General features: G+C 37.0%; 1 protein-coding gene across 5 annotated transcripts in view; it reads left to right on the top strand.

Annotated features, from left to right (window-relative positions):
* Positions 1-1,587: 1,587 nt before the first annotated feature.
* Positions 1,588-21,680, top strand: part of LOC106171733 (uncharacterized) — a 37,628-nt gene continuing 17,535 nt past the window's right edge. For 2 of the 5 annotated variants that reach the window (XR_015331230.1, XR_015331231.1), the window contains exons 1-12: positions 1,657-2,608; positions 2,950-5,036; positions 5,447-5,576; positions 7,982-8,111; positions 10,508-10,662; positions 11,074-11,203; positions 13,598-13,752; positions 14,164-14,293; positions 15,608-16,006; positions 18,415-18,569; positions 18,980-19,109; positions 21,515-21,669. The gene's annotated coding sequence lies outside the window, so the exon portion shown is untranslated. Of the gene's footprint in view, positions 2,609-2,949; positions 5,037-5,446; positions 5,577-7,981; positions 8,112-10,507; positions 10,663-11,073; positions 11,204-13,597; positions 13,753-14,163; positions 14,294-15,607; positions 16,007-18,414; positions 18,570-18,979; positions 19,110-21,514; positions 21,670-21,680 lie in introns of those variants that run through there. The other 3 variants (XM_086996221.1, XM_086996220.1, XM_086996222.1) reach the window with 3 other exon arrangements.

Consider the following 21,680-nt stretch of genomic DNA (forward strand, 5'->3'; position numbering starts at 1 on the left):
ATGAAATAAAGCTGAGTGACCATTGGTCACACTACCGGATGTTTTTCACGTGGCCTAGTTACTTAGAGCTGATAGGACAAAATTGTTTTTCACATGACTAGTTACTACCCTGGGAAACAAAGGCCAGCTGCAGGCAACCTTCCCTGTGTGTGCTTTTAAATACTCCTTATACTAAGGGGGCACATTTTGAAGATCTGCAGTATGGGCTGGGGACCACGTGCTTTTGCAGCCAAATCACTGGAATCATATAATTTTCAGTGATGAGGCCAGATATGGAGTTTTTAGCGTTGATGCCCATATCCGTGTCCGCCAACGTGTGCGAAAGACATAAAATGATGATGATTGTGTACTGCCTAGGGTGCAAGCAGGGGGTTGATAACGTCTCTGTTTGGAGAGCATTTCATGCTGGTGCCCAGAACCAGATGGTTTTTCTAGAAGGCAACCTCAACCAGGATTCCTACAGAGACATTCTATAGCAAACAATGCTTCCCTTTGTAAGAGTCATCTTCAGGAACAACTTTTTGTACCAAGACAACTACGCACCCCCACATCAAGCTCGCAGAATCACTGTTTTTCTTCAAAACCATTGGGTTCAGCAACTGTCCTGGCCTGCAAACTCCCCAGATATGAACTCAATTGAAAATCTGTGGGCAGAAGTAACTCACAGAATTAATAGCTATGGTCATTGGCCGGTAAATCGTGATGAACTACGACAGGCAAATATCACTGTGTGGAATGATATCCCCATCCAAACTCTGAAAAACTTGTCACAGGGTATGCCATGTAGGGTGAGGGCGCTGCAAGTGGCTGCTGGAGGTCATACCCGCTATTACATGATTACTTTTCATGATTTACTGTAATGAGTTCTTTGACTTCATAACATATCACTGTCCGTTGGCTATCATTTTCTTTAATATCTTATAATTAGCTTATAGTTAATACTGACATCAAACTGGTGATGTGGTTTTCTGGGTGTGTTCTTTTCTTTTGAGTGATCTATGTATAGATCTATGTATGACATCTGATGTCAGATTTGATATTATTGGCCAGAATATCTCACAATAGAAGACTGGACATTTTTATCACTCAATGACATACTATTTTGATGAATAAAGCCCAAAAAAATTTAATATGCGCTCAGGAATAACAATGATAAAAAATATTCCATATTAAGTATTAACCCTGTAGAGTCAATAAACAAAACAAACCATCTTAAAAATCTTTTGGTTATATATACTGACAGTCATTATAAACTTTGAGGCCATATTTTTTGACATAATTGTTATTTTGAGCCCTAAACTGGATTTATTTTTCATATGAATCATTTGTTTAGGATATTGGCATACAGAAACACAAATCTTAAAGGGATAATAACTCTTTGTATAAGATCTATATTTCACAATAAAAACATTGTGAACAACTCATAGAAATATAATTTATTCTGTTTTACCACAAAAATGGCAGTTATAGCTATTATTCTGAAAGACCACGTAACCTCCATTGATGGCTATACTCTATGTATGAAATGACTTTTTAGAAAAAAAACAGGGACTAACTTGTAAAAATGGATTCTTCATTAACCATTGGTAAGTGTTGGAAAATTGTTGTTTACTCCAGGAAAAATTCATTTTTTGGTCAGAACATGAATAGCAAGAGACATACATTTATACGTGTCATACGTTCAAATTAAAAATTGTATTGTTCATTCCATTGTTCATCATGTTTATGTATAGATCTATGCAAATTGCGATCATTTATTAGGCCACACTTTTTTATTTTTATGGATGACATCCTCTAGGGACCCCGAAATTGGTGCGAGAGGGCAAAAAAAAAAATACTGCTTAAGTAAAGGAATGCTGTTAGGACAGAGGCGTAGACATATGTATTTCCGAAGAAAATTCAATCGCCCCTATCAAAAAATACCAACTGGTACTCAAACGGATTTCAGTGTAACCTTAAAGTATGGTGATTGTTGAAGCATGGAAAGTATTTTTTATGGAATTAAACGTTACAATGGAAATTAATGGGACTTTTTATAGTGGTTTGTAACCTAGAACAAAAGTGGATGGCTAGTCTTTTTAATTTCTATGGCAAGTGTAATGCTTAAATAGGGACTGTCCGGGATAGCCTATTTTGAACATCTGCACAGCAGATGATGTCAAACGAGACCTGGATTGGAGCGAGATTTCACGAGAGGTGGGGTTAAAATCTGCCATTGAAACTTCTCTTGCGGTCGAGCACAAGTCTATGTTATAGGATTGCATTGAGTAAAATTTGGCGTTGTCATGTAATTTGAGATAGAGCAACGCAATGGCGAATTGCTAATGTTGTGTCGTAGGGTGCATTGCAGTTAAAGTTAAGCGAGAAAACCAGGAAAATGACCGTGGATGACGGACACGACTGGCGAGAGAAGTGAAGTGAAGAAAGAGAAGTTGGGCTTGATTAGATTAAAAGGACTAAGTGCGGACATATTTAAAGTACAGATCAGGTCGCAGTATTTTGTAGAAAGAAAGGGACCAACTGCAGACAACTCGCACCCGGCACGTCACTGGCTCCATGGCATCACCGTATAGACCGTATCATCAACGGTCAAGGGGCATATTAATAAGTGAGTTTTGTGTGTAGTTTACAGGACACCATGGTTTATTAATGTGATACAGCCCTAGTACTTGTGATTAATAGTCTTTTACGGTAACTATATCAGACAAATTTGCTTGTACCATTCCTATATCTCCATATAACATGTACCTGATTATGAAATACTGGTGAACCTTCCACACCTATTAAGCATACACATTGTTCAGTTGCATTTGTAACATTCCATGCCGGGTGGTCAGTTATGATAATTGCAAGTAAGGTAGAAATTAGAGTTGGTATTTTACAACAACGTTTACCACATAATGATATATATTTCAGAAAACTAAGTGAGTTATTTTTTATTTATTTTAGAGCATGACAGACACAGCCCATGTTATTGAACCAGGCAAGAACTGTGAGAGTCATGTGGTCAGGATAATCAGATGTTGAAGATTGCTCAGTGTATATTAATCTCTTATGTCCTTAGTTATTATGTTGTTAATTATATCAGGAGTCAACAGATGGCATTTATGTGTGTATATGCAAGAGTGAGATGGAATTTATACATCTTGCTACGTTGTCTTTATATAATCTCAATGATGAAAGATGTGTGCGTGTGTGTGTGTGTGTGTGTGTAAGAGAGAGATGGAGGTCATACATCACTTTTTGGACAGCCTTATTTGATAATTTTGATCCAAGAAGATTTGCATATAAGAGAAAATTGAATTTTTTTTCTACTTTGGATTGTTTGAAAGTTTTTAATGAATTAAAGGAATTAATTTGTTCATTTTCTTTTTGTTTCTTGTGTTATTCTCTATTTCAAAGTGATATTTTAATGCCTGCAGTCAGTTTTGCATATCCTCCCCTCTGCTGCATTTTAGTGCTTTTTTCATCTGCTTGGGGGCAGCACCTTACAGTAAAGTTCTTGTGACTGGGAGGCTATACTGTTAAATAAGATATCTTGATTTTATATACAGATGCAATAAGTGTATTAACGGTAATTAGGACTAAACTGCAGTCTTAGTTGGAAAAGCAGTGTTAATTGGTTTCTTTTTCAGAAGTTATACATTTTTGTGAAATTTATTGGCATTTTCATTGTGGGACATGGAACTCCCACACGCTTGAAGCAAAACGGTAATCAAATTTTCTACACATCCATGTTATTTATATTAGATATTTAAGTTGGTGGTAATTTCACTTTTAATCAGCATGTAATATTGCATCAAAATTGACAAAAAAAACTACTTTGTGCTCTGCCACCACAAACGTTATGAAAAGAAAAGTGTTATTTATTACAGTGAAGTTATTGTGACTGGGAGGCTATACTGGTAAGGTATTCTGTTTAGGTCTTGGGTAAAATTGTTAGAATCTGAAGTATGGTGTTTGTTGAAAGCATGGAAAAGATTTTTTATGGAATTAAACGTTACAATGGAAATGAATGGGGACTTTTATAATGGTTTGTAACCTAGAACGAAAGTGGATAGCTAGTTTTTTTAAATATCTATGGCAAATGTAATGCTTAAAATGGATCATTATCCAAACACAATGTTTCTTGCACTGAACAATATCTGAAGTATGTCCTGTAAGCCTATTTTTAATCATTACCCTAACATTAAGCCCAACTTTTAAGCCTGGGTTCCCATGCCTAGACCGATCCATCTGGAACGGTCTAACTCGATCCCAGGGGAGTCTCACTAAATTCCTATCTACTCAACCGGCTTAAATGTCTGAATCGGCTAGAGGGTAAAGATAATTACCCCCTAACAGGTTTACAAGGCTTGAGAGACATTTAAGCCGTTTAAGTTGATGGGAACTTAGTGAGACGGTCCAGGAAGATAGATCGATCCAAATATCTGTGGGAATGGTCCCTAATGCTAACCCTAATCCTTACGCTAGCCCTAAGTCTTACCCTAACTCTAGCCCTAAGTCTTACCCTTACCGTAAAATTAACCCCACGTTTTGAAGCGAGACCCCTGAAAGTTAGCCCCATCTTTTAAGTGTTACTTTAAAATCAACCCTACCTTTCACCCCCAATCCATAAAAAACAATTTATTGAAGAAATAACAGACAATAGTGTATGTATAAAATTCACTTTGTTTATTATTATTATTATTGTCATCTGGATGGCATCTAATGGACTTCTGTGGCAGCTTGTCAAGCATACCTTTTCGAACTGTACTGTTAACTTTTTTTGGTCTTCAGTCATACGTTTTATATTTTGTTAAAACAGTTCTTGTTTTGCATGTATTTGGCTTGTTTTTAAATGTCTTTTCTCATTTTGACTTGTTCATCTTCACTTTTCAGCTAGCACCGAACACATGAATTGTGGGCATGCAAGGATGGCCCCAGCATGATCCACAAGCTGCACTGTAGAATGGCCTGGTCCATTGTTCACCTTGAGGACTGCACTGTGTGTCCCAACTGCCACTGAAATTCCTTGACATGCAGACACATTTTGGGTTTGTTGATGTATTAATGTCAGTGGTTTACTGCTTCTGCTTCTGGCTGTTACTATTAAATTGCTGAGAGAGCACGTACTGCATTTGTCTATTTTGTAGCCAATAGCTTGTCTTAATTTATCTTTATCCTCATCAGTCATATGTATAGCCTGTAGCCTTCTGCTAGCTTGTACTTGTTCCAGTGGTACCTTTTTGTACCCTGGCTTGTTAATGACTTAATTGCCTCTTTTACACAAGTTATGGTTCACATTGCAAAATTTAATCAAGGCATCAGTGGTATAGGTCAGTTTTTTTATCATCATATTCACATCCCCAGCACCTGCCTGATATTACAGTGAAAATGTCGTAGCACACTGCCGCTTAACATCATCATTGAATCAGTTAATCAGTCTTAAATTGTCTATTTTCAGTTGTCTAGAAAACATCCCAGAGCTCCAGGATACTTTGGCCGATGCACATGAATTCTGTCTGAGACTGAGGTGATGGATGTCTTTACATTTCAGTAGGAGTGGAGGGATATTACTTGTTGATGCCTGTGAGGTAGGTTGTAAGCCCTTAAGCCCTTAAGTGCATGTGAATCACCATCTAAAATGCAGTATTTCACAGGTGCTGGCTCAGTGTCCTTTTGCATTTCCACCATACATGCCTTCAAAGTCTGCTTTATCACCAATGCTGGAGTTAGGGGTTGCTGTAGCATAGTATTGACCCCAGTGGTCTGGACACATCTCACAGCAGGCCCGTATATAGCCAGCAATTTCAAAAGGAGGGGGGGGGGGGGGGGCTCGTTTTTTTGAAGGAGTAGACCTTTTTTGTGTTAGAGAATTTATTGTTAAAAGCTCCAAAAACTTCAGAATTGATATTAAAAAAAACTAACCCAAATAAATTAAGGGATTTAATCATGCTGATGTTGAAAGCTGTATTCATTTAAAGTCAAATACAGAATAAATTTGTGGAATACTGAATAAATTTAAAAGTAACAAGTGTTCAGTTTATCAAGTATTGTCATTACATTACAATTAATTAAAAGCTCCACGTAACATGTAGGCCTACATGACCAGGGGGAAAATCTATTTAGAGCTATAGCATTGTGTCATGCTTCTGTGCCTTCATTTAATCTCAAAGATGACTTGGTGTGTGTGTGTGTCTGTATATATGCGTGTATGTGTGTATATGCAAGAGTGAGATGGAATTTATACATCTTGCTACGTTGTCTTTATATAATCTCAATGATGAAAGATGTGTGCGTGTGTGTGTGTGTGTGTAAGAGAGAGATGGAGGTCATACATCACTTTTTGGACAGCCTTATTTGATAATTTTGATGCAAGAAGATTTGCATATAAGAGAAAATTGAATTTTTTTTCTACTTTGGATTGTTTGAAAGTTTTTAATGAATTAAAGGAATTAATTTGTTCATTTTCTTTTTGTTTCTTGTGTTATTCTCTATTTCAAAGTGATATTTTAATGCCTGCAGTCAGTTTTGCATATCCTCCCCTCTGCTGCATTTTAGTGCTTTTTTCATCTGCTTGGGGGCAGCACCTTACAGTAAAGTTCTTGTGACTGGGAGGCTATACTGTTAGATAAGATATCTTGATTTTATATACAGATGCAATAAGTGTATTAACGGTAATTAGGACTAAAATGCAGCCTTAGTTGGAAAAGCAGTGTTAATTGGTTTCTTTTTCAGAAGTTATACATTTTTGTGAAATTTATTGGCATTTTCATTGTGGGACATGGAACTCCCACACGCTTGAAGCAAAAACGGTAATCAAATTTTCTACACATCCATGTTATTTATATTAGATATTTAAGTTGGTGGTAATTTCACTTTTAATCAGCATGTAATATTGCATCAAAATTGACAAAAAAAACTACTTTGTGCTCTGCCACCACAAACGTTATGAAAAGAAAAGTGTTATTTATTACAGTGAAGTTATTGTGACTGGGAGGCTATACTGGTAAGAAATCTGTTTAGGTCTTGGGTAAAATTGTTAGAATCTGAAGTATGGTGTTTGTTGAAAGCATGGAAAAGATTTTTTATGGAATTAAACGTTACAATGGAAATGAATGGGCCTTTTTATAATGGTTTGTAACCTAGAACGAAAGTGGATAGCTAGTTTTTTTTAATTTCTATGGCAAATGTAATGCTTAAAATGGATCATTATCCAAACACAATGTTTCTTGCACTGAACAATATCTGAAGTATGTCCTGTAAGCCTATTTTTAATCATTACCCTAACATTAAGCCCAACTTTCAAGCCTGGGTTCCCATGCCCAGACCGATCCATCTGGAACGGTCTAACTCGATCCCAGGGGAGTCTCACTAAATTCCTATCTACTCAACCGGCTTAAATGTCTGAATCGGCTAGAGGGTAAAGATAATTACCCCCTAACAGGTTTACAAGGCTTGAGAGACATTTAAGCCGTTTAAGTTGATGGGAACTTAGTGAGACTGTCCAGGAAGATAGATCGATCCAAATATCTGTGGGAATGGTCCCTAATGCTAACCCTAATCCTTACGCTAGCCCTAAGTCTTACCCTAACTCTAGCCCTAAGTCTTACCCTTACCGTAAAATTAACCCCACGTTTTGAAGCGAGACCCCTGAAAGTTAGCCCCATCTTTTAAGTGTTACTTTAAAATCAACCCTACCTTTCACCCCCAATCCATAAAAAACAATTTATTGAAGAAATAACAGACAATAATGTATGTATAAAATTCACTTTGTTTATTATTATTATTGTCATCTGGATGGCATCTAATGGACTTCTGTGGCAGCTTGTCAAGCATTGCAAAATTTAATCAGGGCATCAGTGGTATAGGTTAGTTTTTTTATCATCATGTTCACATCCCCAGCACCTGCCTGATATTACAGTGAAAATGTCGTAGCACACTGCCGCTTAACATCATCATTGAATCAGTTAATCAGTCTTAAATTGTCTATTTTCAGTTGTCTAGAAAACATCCCAGAGCTCCAGGATACTTTGGCCGATGCACATGAATTCTGTCTGAGACTGAGGTGATGGATGTCTTTACATTTCAGTAGGAGTGGAGGGATATTACTTGTTGATGCCTGTGAGGTAGGTTGTAAGCCCTTAAGCCCTTAAGTGCATGTGAATCACCATCTAAAATGCAGTATTTCACAGGTGCTGGCTCAGTGTCCTTTTGCATTTCCACCATACATGCCTTCAAAGTCTGCTTTATCACCAATGCTGGAGTTAGGGGTTGCTGTAGCATAGTATTGACCCCAGTGGTCTGGACACATCTCACAGCAGGCCCGTATATAGCCAGCAATTTCAAAAGGAGGGGGGGGGGCTCGTTTTTTTGAAGGAGTAGACCTTTTTTGTTTTAGAGAATTAAGTGTTAAAAGCTCCATAAACTTCAGAATTGATATAAAAAAAAACTAACCCAAATAAATTAAGGGATGAAATCATGCTGATGTTGAAAGCTGTATTCATTTAAAGTCAAATACAGAATAAATTTGTGGAATGCTGAATAAATTTAAAAGTAACAAGTGTTCAGCTTATCAAGTATTGTTATAACATTACAATTAATTAAAAGCTCCACGTAACATGTAGGCCTACATGACCAGGGGGAAAATCTATTTAGAACTATAGCATTGTGTCGATCATGCTTCTGTGCCTTCATTTAATCTCAAAGATGACTTGGTGTATATGTGTCTGTACATGTATGTGTGCGTGTATGTGTGTATATGCAAGAGTGAGATGGAATTTATACATCTTGCTACGTTGTCTTTATATAATCTCAATGATGAAAGATGTGTGCGTGTGTGTGTGTGTGTGTGTGTAAGAGAGAGATGGAGGTCATACATCACTTTTTGGACAGCCTTATTTGATAATTTTGATGCAAGAAGATTTGCATGTAAGAGAAAATTGAATTTTTTTTCTACTTTGGATTGTTTGAAAGTTTTTAATGAATTAAAGGAATTAATTTGTTCATTTTCTTTTTGTTTCTTGTGTTATTCTCTATTTCAAAGTGATATTTTAATGCCTGCAGTCAGTTTTGCATATCCTCCCCTCTGCTGCATTTTAGTGGTTTTTTCATCTGCTTGGGGGCAGCACCTTACAGTAAAGTTCTTGTGACTGGGAGGCTATACTGTTAATTAAGATATCTTGATTTTATCTACAGATGCAATAAGTGTATTAACGGTAATTAGGACTAAAATGCAGCCTTAGTTGGAAAAGCAGTGTTAATTGGTTTCTTTTTCAGAACTTATACATTTTTGTAAAATTTATTGGCATTTTCATTGTGGGACATGGAACTCCCACACGCTTGAAGCAAAACGGTAATCAAATTTTCTACACATTCATGTTATTTATATTAGATATTTAAGTTGGTGGTAATTTCACTCTTAATCAGCATGTAATATTGCATCAAAATTAACAAAAAAAAAAACTACTTTGTGCTCTGCCACCACAAACGTTATGAAAAGAAAAGTGTTATTTATTACAGTGAAGTTATTGTGACTGGGAGGCTATACTGGTAAGGTATTCTGTTAAGGTCTTGGGTAAAATTGTTAGAATCTGAAGTATGGTGTTTGTTGAAAGCTTGGAAAAGATTTTTTATGGAATTAAACGTTACAATGGAAATGAATGGGGACTTTTATAATGGTTTGTAACCTAGAACGAAAGTGGATAGCTAGTTTTTTTAAATATCTATGGCAAATGTAATGCTTAAAATGGATCATTATCCAAACACAATGTTTCTTGCACTGAACAATATCTGAAGTATGTCCTGTAAGCCTATTTTTAATCATTACCCTAACATTAAGCCCAACTTTCAAGCCTGGGTTCCCATGCCTAGACCGATCCATCTGGAACGGTCTAACTCGATCACAGGGGAGTCTCACTAAATTCCTATCTACTCAACCGGCTTAAATGTCTGAATCGGCTAGAGGGTAAAGATAATTACCCCCTAACAGGTTTACAAGGCTTGAGAGACATTTAAGCCGTTTAAGTTGATGGGAACTTAGTGAGACTGTCCAGGAAGATAGATCGATCCAACTATCTGTGGGAATGGTCCCTAATGCTAACCCTAATCCTTACGCTAGCCCTAAGTCTTACCCTAACTCTAGCCCTAAGTCTTACCCTTACCGTAAAATTAACCCCACGTTTTGAAGCGAGACCCCTGAAAGTTAGCCCCATCTTTTAACTGTTACTTTAAAATCAACCCTACCTTTCACCCCCAATCCATAAAATACAATTTATTGAAGAAATAACAGACAATAGTGTATGTATAAAATTTACTTTGTTTATTATTATTATTGTCATCTGGATGGCATCTAATGGACTTCTGTGGCAGCTTGTCAAGCATACCTTTTTGAACTGTACTGATAACTTTTTCTGGTCTTGAGTCATACATTTTATATTTTGTTAAAACAGTTCTTGTTTTGCATGTATTTGGCTTGTTTTTAAATGTCTTTTCTCATTTTGACTTGTTCATCTTCACTTTTCAGCTAGCACCGAACACATGAATTGTGGGCATGCAAGGATGGCCCCAGCAATATCCACAAGCTGCACTGTAGAATGGCCTGGTCCATTGTTCACCTTGAGGACTGCACTGTGTGTCCCAACTGCCACTGAAATTCCTTGACATGCAGACACATTTTGGGTTTGTTGATGTATTAATGTCAGTGGTTTACTGCTTCTGCTTCTGGCTGTTACTATTAAATTGCTGAGAGAGCACGTACTGCATTTGTCTATTTTGTAGCCAATAGCTTGTCTTAATTTATCTTTATCCTCATCAGTCATATGTATAGCCTGTAGCCTTCTGCTAGCTTGTACTTGTTCCAGTGGTACCTTTTTGTACCCTGGCTTGTTAATGACTTAATTGCCTCTTTTACACAAGTTATGGTTCACATTGCAAAATTTAATCAGGGCATCAGTGGTATAGGTCAGTTTTTTTTATCATCATGTTCACATCCCCAGCACCTGCCTGATATTACAGTGAAAATGTCGTAGCACACTGCCGCTTAACATCATCATTGAATCTGTGAATCAGTCTTTAATTGTCTATTTTCAGTTGTCTAGAAAACATCCCAGAGCTCCAGGATACTTTGGCCGATGCACATGAATTCTGTCTGAGACTGAGGTGATGGATGTCTTTACATTTCAGTAGGAGTGGAGGGATATTACTTGTTGATGCCTGTGAGGTAGGTTGTAAGCCCTTAAGCCCTTAAGTGCATGTGAATCACCATCTAAAATGCAGTATTTCACAGGTGCTGGCTCAGTGTCCTTTTGCATTTCCACCATACATGCCTTCAAAGTCTGCTTTATCACCAATGCTGGAGTTAGGGGTTGCTGTAGCATAGTATTGACCCCAGTGGTCTGGACACATCTCACAGCAGGCCCGTATATAGCCAGCAATTTCAAAAGGAGGGGGGGGGGGGGGGCTCGTTTTTTTGAAGGAGTAGACCTTTTTTGTGTTAGAGAATTTAGTGTTAAAAGCTCCAAAAACTTCAGAATTGATATTAAAAAAAACTAACCCAAATAAATTAAGGGATGAAATCATGCTGATGTTGAAAGCTGTATTCATTTAAAGTCAAATACAGAATAAATTTGTGGAATACTGAATAAATTTAAAAGTAACAAGTGTTCAGCTTATCAAGTATTGTCATAACATTACAATTAATTAAAAGCTCCACGTAACATGTAGGCCTACATGACCAGGGGGAAAATCTATTTAGAACTATAGCATTGTGTCGATCATGCTTCTGTGCCTTCATTTAATCTCAAAGATGACTTGGTGTGTGTGTGTCTGTACATGTATGTGTGCGTGTATGTGTGTATATGCAAGAGTGAGATGGAATTTATACATCTTGCTATGTTGTCTTTATATAATCTCAATGATGAAAGATGTTTGCGTGTGTGTGTGTGTGTGTAAGAGAGAGATGGAGGTCATACATCACTTTTTGGACAGCCTTATTTGATAATTTTGATGCAAGAAGATTTGCATATAAGAGAAAATTGAATTTTTTTTCTACTTTGGATTGTTTGAAAGTTTTTAATGAATTAAAGGAATTAATTTGTTCATTTTCTTTTTGTTTCTTGTGTTATTCTCTATTTCAAAGTGATATTTTAATGCCTGCAGTCAGTTTTGCATATCCTCCCCTCTGCTGCATTTTAGTGCTTTTTTCATCTGCTTGGGGGCAGCACCTTACAGTAAAGTTCTTGTGACTGGGAGGCTATACTGTTAGATAAGATATCTTGATTTTATATACAGATGCAATAAGTGTATTAACGGTAATTAGGACTAAAATGCAGCCTTAGTTGGAAAAGCAGTGTTAATTGGTTTCTTTTTCAGAACTTATACATTTTTGTAAAATTTATTGGCATTTTCATTGTGGGACATGGAACTCCCACACGCTTGAAGCAAAACGGTAATCAAATTTTCTACACATCCATGTTATTTATATTAGATATTTAAGTTGGTGGTAATTTCACTCTTAATCAGCATGTAATATTGCATCAAAATTGACAAAAAAAAACTACTTTGTGCTCTGCCACCACAAACGTTATGAAAAGAAAAGTGTTATTTATTACAGTGAAGTTATTGTGACTGGGAGGCTATACTGGTAAGGTATTCTGTTTAGGTCTTGGGTAAAATTGTTAGAATCTGAAGTATGGTGTTTGTTGAAAGCATGGAAAAGATTTTTTATGGAATTAAACGTTACAATGGAAATGAATGGGGACTTTTATAATGGTTTGTAACCTAGAACGAAAGTGGATAGCTAGTTTTTTTAAATATCTATGGCAAATGTAATGCTTAAAATGGATCATTATCCAAACACAATGTTTCTTGCACTGAACAATATCTGAAGTATGTCCTGTAAGCCTATTTTTAATCATTACCCTAACATTAAGCCCAACTTTCAAGCCTGGGTTCCCATGCCCAGACCGATCCATCTGGAACGGTCTAACTCGATCCCAGGGGAGTCTCACTAAATTCCTATCTACTCAACCGGCTTAAATGTTTGAATCGGCTAGAGTGTAAAGATAATTACCCCCTAACAGGTTTACAAGGCTTGAGAGACATTTAAGCCGTTTAAGTTGATGGGAACTTAGTGAGACTGTCCAGGAAGATAGATCGATCCAAATATCTGTGGGAATGGTCCCTAATGCTAACCCTAATCTGTACGCTAGCCCTAAGTCTTACCCTAACTCTAGCCCTAAGTCTTACCCTTACCGTAAAATTAACCCCACGTTTTGAAGCGAGACCCCTGAAAGTTAGCCCCATCTTTTAAGTGTTACTTTAAAATCAACCCTACCTTTCACCCCCAATCCATAAAAAACAATGTATTGAAGAAATAACAGACAATAGTGTATGTATAAAATTCACTTTGTTTATTATTATTATTGTCATCTGGATGGCATCTAATGGACTTCTGTGGCAGCTTGTCAAGCATACCTTTTCGAACTGTACTGATAACTTTTTTGGTCTTCAGTCATACATTTTATATTTTGTTAAAACAGTTCTTGTTTTGCATGTATTTGGCTTGTTTTTAAATGTCTTTTCTCATTTTGACTTGTTCATCTTCACTTTTCAGCTAGCACCGAACACATGAATTGTGGGCATGCAAGGATGGCCCCAGCATGATCCACAAGCTGCACTGTAGAATGGCCTGGTCCATTGTTCACCTTGAGGACTGCACTGTGTGTCCCAACTGCCACTGAAATTCCTTGACATGCAGACACATTTTGGGTTTGTTGATGTATTAATGTCAGTGGTTTACTGCTTCTGCTTCTGGCTGTTACTATTAAATTGCTGAGAGAGCACGTACTGCATTTGTCTATTTTGTAGCCAATAGCTTGTCTTAATTTATCTTTATCCTCATCAGTCATATGTATAGCCTGTAGCCTTCTGCTAGCTTGTACTTGTTCCAGTGGTACCTTTTTGTACCCTGGCTTGTTAATGACTTAATTGCCTCTTTTACACAAGTTATGGTTCACATTGCAAAATTTAATCAGGGCATCAGTGGTATAGGTCAGTTTTTTTTATCATCATGTTCACATCCCCAGCACCTGCCTGATATTACAGTGAAAATGTCGTAGCACACTGCCGCTTAACATCATCATTGAATTTGTGAATCAGTCTTTAATTGTCTATTTTCAGTTGTCTAGAAAACATCCCAGAGCTCCAGGATACTTTGGCCGATGCACATGAATTCTGTCTGAGACTGAGGTGATGGATGTCTTTACATTTCAGTAGGAGTGGAGGGATATTACTTGTTGATGCCTGTGAGGTAGGTTGTAAGCCCTTAAGCCCTTAAGTGCATGTGAATCACCATCTAAAACGCAGTATTTCACAGGTGCTGGCTCAGTGTCCTTTTGCATTTCCACCATACATGCCTTCAAAGTCTGTTTTATCACCAATGCTGGAGTTAGGGGTTGCTGTAGCATAGTATTGACCCCAGTGGTCTGGACACATCTCACAGCAGGCCCGCATATAGCCAGCAATTTCAAAAGGAGGGGGGGGGCTCGTTTTTTTGAAGGAGTAGACCTTTTTTATGTTAGAGAATTTAGTGTTAAAAGCTCCAAAAACTTCAGAATTGATATAAAAAAAAACTAACCCAAATAAATTAAGGGATGAAATCATGCTGATGTTGAAAGCTGTATTCATTTAAAGTCAAATACAGAATAAATTTGTGGAATGCTGAATAAATTTAAAAGTAACAAGTGTTCAGCTTATCAAGTATTGTCATAACATTACAATTAATTAAAAGCTCCACGTAACATGTAGGCCTACATGACCAGGGGGAAAATCTATTTAGAGCTATAGCATTGTGTCATGCTTCTGTGCCTTCATTTAATCTCAAAGATGACTTGGTGTGTGTGTGTCTGTACATGTATGTGTGCGTGTATGTGTGTATATGCAAGAGTGAGATGGAATTTATACATCTTGCTACGTTGTCTTTATATAATCTCAATGATGAAAGATGTGTGCGTGTGTGTGTGTGTGTGTAAGAGAGAGATGGAGGTCATACATCACTTTTTGGACAGCCTTATTTGATAATTTTGATGCAAGAAGATTTGCATATAAGAGAAAATTGAATTTTTTTTCTACTTTGGATTGTTTGAAAGTTTTTAATGAATTAAAGGAATTAATTTGTTCATTTTCTTTTTGTTTCTTGTGTTATTCTCTATTTCAAAGTGATATTTTAATGCCTGCAGTCAGTTTTGCATATCCTCCCCTCTGCTGCATTTTAGTGCTTTTTTCATCTGCTTGGGGGCAGCACCTTACAGTAAAGTTCTTGTGACTGGGAGGCTATACTGTTAGATAAGATATCTTGATTTTATATACAGATGCAATAAGCAGGGGCGGATTTAGGCCGTCTTCTGGGTCTTCCAGGAGACGGTCAGATTTTCAAGTTTACATTGACGGGTATCCAATTTTTAATGTTGGAAGACGGTCAAAATTGGAGGATGAATCAACAAAGATAATTTGGAAGACTGTCAGTATATAGCTCTGGATCCGCCCCTGATAAGTGTATTAACGGTAATTAGGACTAAACTGCAGTCTTAGTTGGAAAAGCAGTGTTAATTGGTTTCTTTTTCAGAAGTTATACATTTTTGTGAAATTTATTGGCATTTTCATTGTGGGACATGGAACTCCCACACGCTTGAAGCAAAAACGGTAATCAGATTTTCTACACATCCATGTTATTTATATTAGATATTTAAGTTGGTGGTAATTTTAATCAGCATGTAATATTGCATCAAAATTGACAAAAAAAACTACTTTGTGCTCTGCCACCACAAACGTTATGAAAAGAAAAGTGTTATTTATTACAGTGAAGTTATTGTGACTGGGAGGCTATACTGGTAAGGTATTCTGTTTAGGTCTTGGGTAAAATTGTTAGAATCTGAATGCACATGAATTCTGTCTGAGACTGAGGTGATGGATGTCTTTACATTTCAGTAGGAGTGGAGGGATATTACTTGTTGATGCCTGTGAGGTAGGTTGTAAGCCCTTAAGCCCTTAAGTACATGTGAATCACCATCTAAAATGCAGTATTTCACAGGTGCTGGCTCAGTGTCCTTTTGCATTTCCACCATACATGCCTTCAAAGTCTGCTTTATCACCAATGCTGGAGTTAGGGGTTGCTGTAGCATAGTATTGACCCCAGTGGTCTGGACACATCTCACAGCAGGCCCGTATATAGCCAGCAATTTCAAAAGGAGGAGGGGGGGGGGGGCTCATTTTTTTGAAGGAGTGGACCTTTTTTGTGTTAGAGAATTTAGTGTTAAAAGCTCCAAAAACTTCAGAATTGATATAAAAAAAAACTAACCCAAATAAATTAAGGGATGAAATCATGCTGATGTTGAAAGCTGTATTCATTTAAAGTCAAATACAGAATAAATTTGTGGAATGCTGAATAAATTTAAAAGTAACAAGTGTTCAGCTTATCAAGTATTGTCATAACATTACAATTAATTAAAAGCTCCACGTAACATGTAGGCCTACATGACCAGGGGGAAAATCTATTTAGAGCTATAGCATTGTGTCATGCTTCTGTGCCTTCATTTAATCTCAAAGATGACTTGGTGTGTGTGTGTCTGTATGTATGCGTGTATGTGTGTATATGCAAGAGTGAGATGGAATTTATACATCTTGCTACGTTGTCTTTATATAATCTCAATGATGAAAGATGTGTGCGCGTGTGTGTGTGTGTGTGTGTGTGTGTGTGTGTGTGTGTAAGAGAGAGATGGAGGTCATACATCACTTTTTGGACAGCCTTATTTGATAATTTTGATGCAAGAAGATTTGCATATAAGAGAAAATTGAATTTTTTTTCTACTTTGGATTGTTTGAAAGTTTTTAATGAATTAAAGGAATTAATTTGTTCATTTTCTTTTTGTTTCTTGTGTTATTCTCTATTTCAAAGTGATACTTTAATGCCTGCAGTCAGTTTTGCATATCCTCCCCTCTGCTGCATTTTAGTGCTTTTTTCATCTGCTTGGGGGCAGCACCTTACAGTAAAGTTCTTGTGACTGGGAGGCTATACTGTTAATAAGGATATCTTGATTTTATATACAGATGCAATAAGTGTATTAACGGTAATTAGGACTAAAATGCAGCCTTAGTTGGAAAAGCAGTGGTAATTGGTTTCTTTTTCAGAAGTTATACATTTTTGTGAAATTTATTGGCATTTTCATTGTGGGACATGGAACTCCCACACGCTTGAATCAAAAACGGTAATCAAATTTTCTACACATCCATGTTATTTATATTAGATATTTAAGTTGGTGGTAATGTCACTTTTAATCAGCATGTAATATTGCATCAAAATTGACAAAAAAAAACTACTTTGTGCTCTGCCACCACAAACGTTATGAAAAGAAAAGTGTTATTTATTACAGTGAAGTTATTGGGACTGGGAGGCTATACTGGTAAGGTATTCTGTTTAGGTCTTGGGTAAAATTGTTAGAATCTGAAGTATGGTGTTTGTTGAAAGCATGGAAAAGATTTTTTATGGAATTAAACGTTACCATGGAAATGAATGGGCCTTTTTATGATGGTTTGTAACCTAGAACGAAAGTGGATAGCTAGTTTTTTTTAATTTCTATGGCAAATGTAATGCTTAAAATGGATCATTATCCAAACACAATGTTTCTTGCACTGAACAATATCTGAAGTATGTCCTGTAAGCCTATTTTTAATCATTACCCTAACATTAAGCCCAACTTTTAAGCCTGGGTTCCCATGCCTAGACCGATCCATCTGGAACGGTCTAACTCGATCCCAGGGGAGTCTCACTAAATTCCTATCTACTCAACTGGCTTAAGTGTCTGAATCGGCTAGAGGGTAAAGATAATTACCCCCTAACAGGTTTACAAGGCTTGAGAGACATTTAAGCCGTTTAAGTTGATGGGAACTTAGTGAGGCTGTCCAGGAAGATAGATAGATCCAAATATCTGTGGCAATGGTCCCTAATGCTAACCCTAATCCTTACGCTAGCCCTAAGTCTTACCCTAACTCTAGCCCTAAGTCTTACCCTTACCGTAAAATTAACCCCACGTTTTGAAGCGAGACCCCTGAAAGTTAGCCCCATCTTTTAAGTGTTACTTTAAAATCAACCCTACCTTTCACCCCCAATCCATAAAAAACAATTTATTGAAGAAATAACAGACAATAGTGTATGTATAAAATTCACTTTGTTTATTATTATTATTGTCATCTGGATGGCATCTAATGGACTTCTGTGGCAGCTTGTCAAGCATACCTTTTCGAACTGTACTGATAACTTTTTTTGGTCTTCAGTCATACATTTTATATTTTGTTAAAACAGTTCTTGTTTTGCATGTATTTGACTTGTTTTTAAATGTCTTTTCTCATTTTGACTTGTTCATCTTCACTTTTCAGCTAGCACCGAACACATGAATTGTGGGCATGCAAGGATGGCCCCAGCATGATCCACAAGCTGCACTGTAGAATGGCCTGGTCCATTGTTCACCTTGAGGACTGCACTGTGTGTCCCAACTGCCACTGAAATTCCTTGACATGCAGACACATTTTGGGTTTGTTGATGTATTAATGTCAGTGGTTTACTGCTTCTGCTTCTGGCTGTTACTATTAAATTGCTGAGAGAGCACGTACTGCATTTGTCTATTTTGTAGCCAATAGCTTGTCTTAATTTATCTTTATCCTCATCAGTCATATGTATAGCCTGTAGCCTTCTGCTAGCTTGTACTTGTTCCAGTGGTACCTTTTTGTACCCTGGCTTGTTAATGACTTAATTGCCTCTTTTACACAAGTTATGGTTCACATTGCAAAATTTAATCAGGGCATCAGTGGTATAGGTCAGTTTTTTTATCATCATGTTCACATCCCCAGCACCTGCCTGATATTACAGTGAAAATGTCGTAGCACACTGCCGCTTAACATCAACATTGAATCTGTTAATCAGTCTTTAATTGTCTATTTTCAGTTGTCTAGAAAACATCCCAGAGCTCCAGGATACTTTGGCCGATGCACATGAATTCTGTCTGAGACTGAGGTGATGGATGTCTTTACATTTCAGTAGGAGTGGAGGGACATTACTTGTTGATGCCTGTGAGGTAGGTTGTAAGCCCTTAAGCCCTTAAGTGCATGTGAATCACCATCTAAAATGCAGTATTTCACAGGTGCTGGCTCAGTGTCCTTTTGCATTTCCACCATACATGCCTTCAAAGTCTGCTTTATCACCAATGCTGGAGTTAGGGGTTGCTGTAGCATAGTATTGACCCCAGTGGTCTGGACACATCTCACAGCAGGCCCGCATATAGCCAGCAATTTCAAAAGGAGGGGGGGGGGGGCTCGTTTTTTTGAAGGAGTAGACCTTTTTTGTGTTAGAGAATTTAGTGTTAAAAGCTCCAAAAACTTCAGAATTGATATAAAAAAAACTAACCCAAATAAATTAAGGGATGAAATCATGCTGATGTTGAAAGCTGTATTCATTTAAAGTCAAATACAGAATAAATTTGTGGAATGCTGAATAAATTTAAAAGTAACAAGTGTTCAGCTTATCAAGTATTGTCATAACATTACAATTAATAAAAAGCTCCACGTAACATGTAGGCCTACATGACCAGGGGGAAAATCTATTTAGAACTATAGCATTGTGTCGATCATGCTTCTGTGCCTTCATTTAATCTCAAAGATGACTTGGTGTGTGTGTTTGTCTGTACATGTATGTGTGCGTGTACATGTATGTGTGTATATGCAAGAGTGAGATGGAATTTATACATCTTGCTACGTTGTCTTTATATAATCTCAATGATGAAAGATGTGTGCGTGTGTGTGTGTGTGTGTGTGTAAGAGAAAGATGGAGGTCATACATCACTTTTTGGACAGCCTTATTTGATAATTATGATGCAAGAAGATTTGCATATAAGAGAAAATTGAATTTTTTTTCTACTTTGGATTGTTTGAAAGTTTTTAATGAATTAAAGGAATTAATTTGTTCATTTTCTTTTTGTTTCTTGTGTTATTCTCTATTTCAAAGTGATATTTTAATGCCTGCAGTCAGTTTTGCATATCCTCCCCTCTGCTGCATTTTAGTGCTTTTTTCATCTGCTTGGGGGCAGCACCTTACAGTAAAGTTCTTGTGACTGGGAGGCTATACTGTTAATTAAGATATCTTGATTTTATATACAGATCCAATAAGTGTATTAACGGTAATTAGGACTAAACTGCAGCCTTAGTTGGAAAAGCAGTGTTAATTGGTTTCTTTTTCAGAAGTTATACAATTTTGTAAAATTTATTGGCATTTTCATTGTGGGACATGGAACTCCCACACGCTTGAAGCAAAAACGGTAATCAAATTTTCTACACATCCATGTTATTTATATTAGATATTTAAGTTGGTGGTAATTTCACTTTTAATCAGCATGTAATATTGCATCAAAATTGACAAAAAAAACTACTTTGTGCTCTGCCACCACAAACGTTATGAAAAGAAAAGTGTTATTTATTACAGTGAAGTTATTGTGACTGGGAGGCTATACTGGTAAGGTATTCTGTTTAGGTCTTGGGTAAAATTGTTAGAATCTGAAGTATGGTGTTTGTTGAAAGCATGGAAAAGATTTTTTATGGAATTAAACGTTACAATGGAAATGAATGGGCCTTTTTATGATGGTTTGTAACCTAGAACGAAAGTGGATAGCTATTTTTTTTTTTAATTTCTATGGCAAATGTAATGCTTAAAATGGATCATTATCCAAACACAATGTTTCTTGCACTGAACAATATCTGAAGTATGTCCTGTAAGCCTATTTTTAATCATTACCCTAACATTAAGCCCAACTTTCAAGCCTGGGTTCCCATGCCTAGACCGATCCATCTGGAGCGGTCTAACTCGATCCCAGGGGAGTCTCACTAAATTCCTATTTACTCAACCGGCTTAAGTGTCTGAATCGGCTAGAGGGTAAAGATAATTACCCCCTAACAGGTTTACAAGGCTTGAGAGACATTTAAGCCGTTTAAGTTGATAGGAACTTAGTGAGACTGTCCAGGAAGATAAATCGATCCAAATATCTGTGGGAATGGTCCCTAATGCTAACCCTAATCCTTACGCTAGCCGTAAGTCTTACCCTAACTCTAGCCCTAAGTCTTACCCTCACCGTAAAATTAACCCCACGTTTTGAAGCGAGACCCCTGAAAGTTAGCCCCATATTTTAAGTGTTACTTTAAAATCAACCCTACCTTTCACCCCCAATCCATAAAAAACAATTTATTGAAGAAATAACAGACAATAGTGTATGTATAAAATTCACTTTGTTTATTATTATTATTGTCATCTGGATGGCATCTAATGGACTTCTGTGGCAGCTTGTCAAGCATACCTTTTCGAACTGTACTGATAACTTTTTCTGGTCTTGAGTCATACATTTTATATTTTGTTAAAACAGTTCTTGTTTTGCATGTATTTGGTTTGTTTTTAAATGTCTTTTCTCATTTTGACTTGTTCATCTTCACTTTTCAGCTAGCACCGAACACATGAATTGTGGGCATGCAAGGATGGCCCCAGCATGATCCACAAGCTGCACTGTAGAATGGCCTGGTCCATTGTTCACCTTGAGGACTGCACTGTGTGTCCCAACTGCCACTGAAATTCCTTGACATGCAGACACATTTTGGGTTTGTTGATG

The sequence above is a fragment of the Lingula anatina genome, chromosome 9, assembly GCF_051362555.1.
Source record: "Lingula anatina isolate TDL-2025a chromosome 9, LinAna3.0, whole genome shotgun sequence".
In the NCBI taxonomy this organism is placed as follows: domain Eukaryota; kingdom Metazoa; phylum Brachiopoda; class Lingulata; order Lingulida; family Lingulidae; genus Lingula; species Lingula anatina.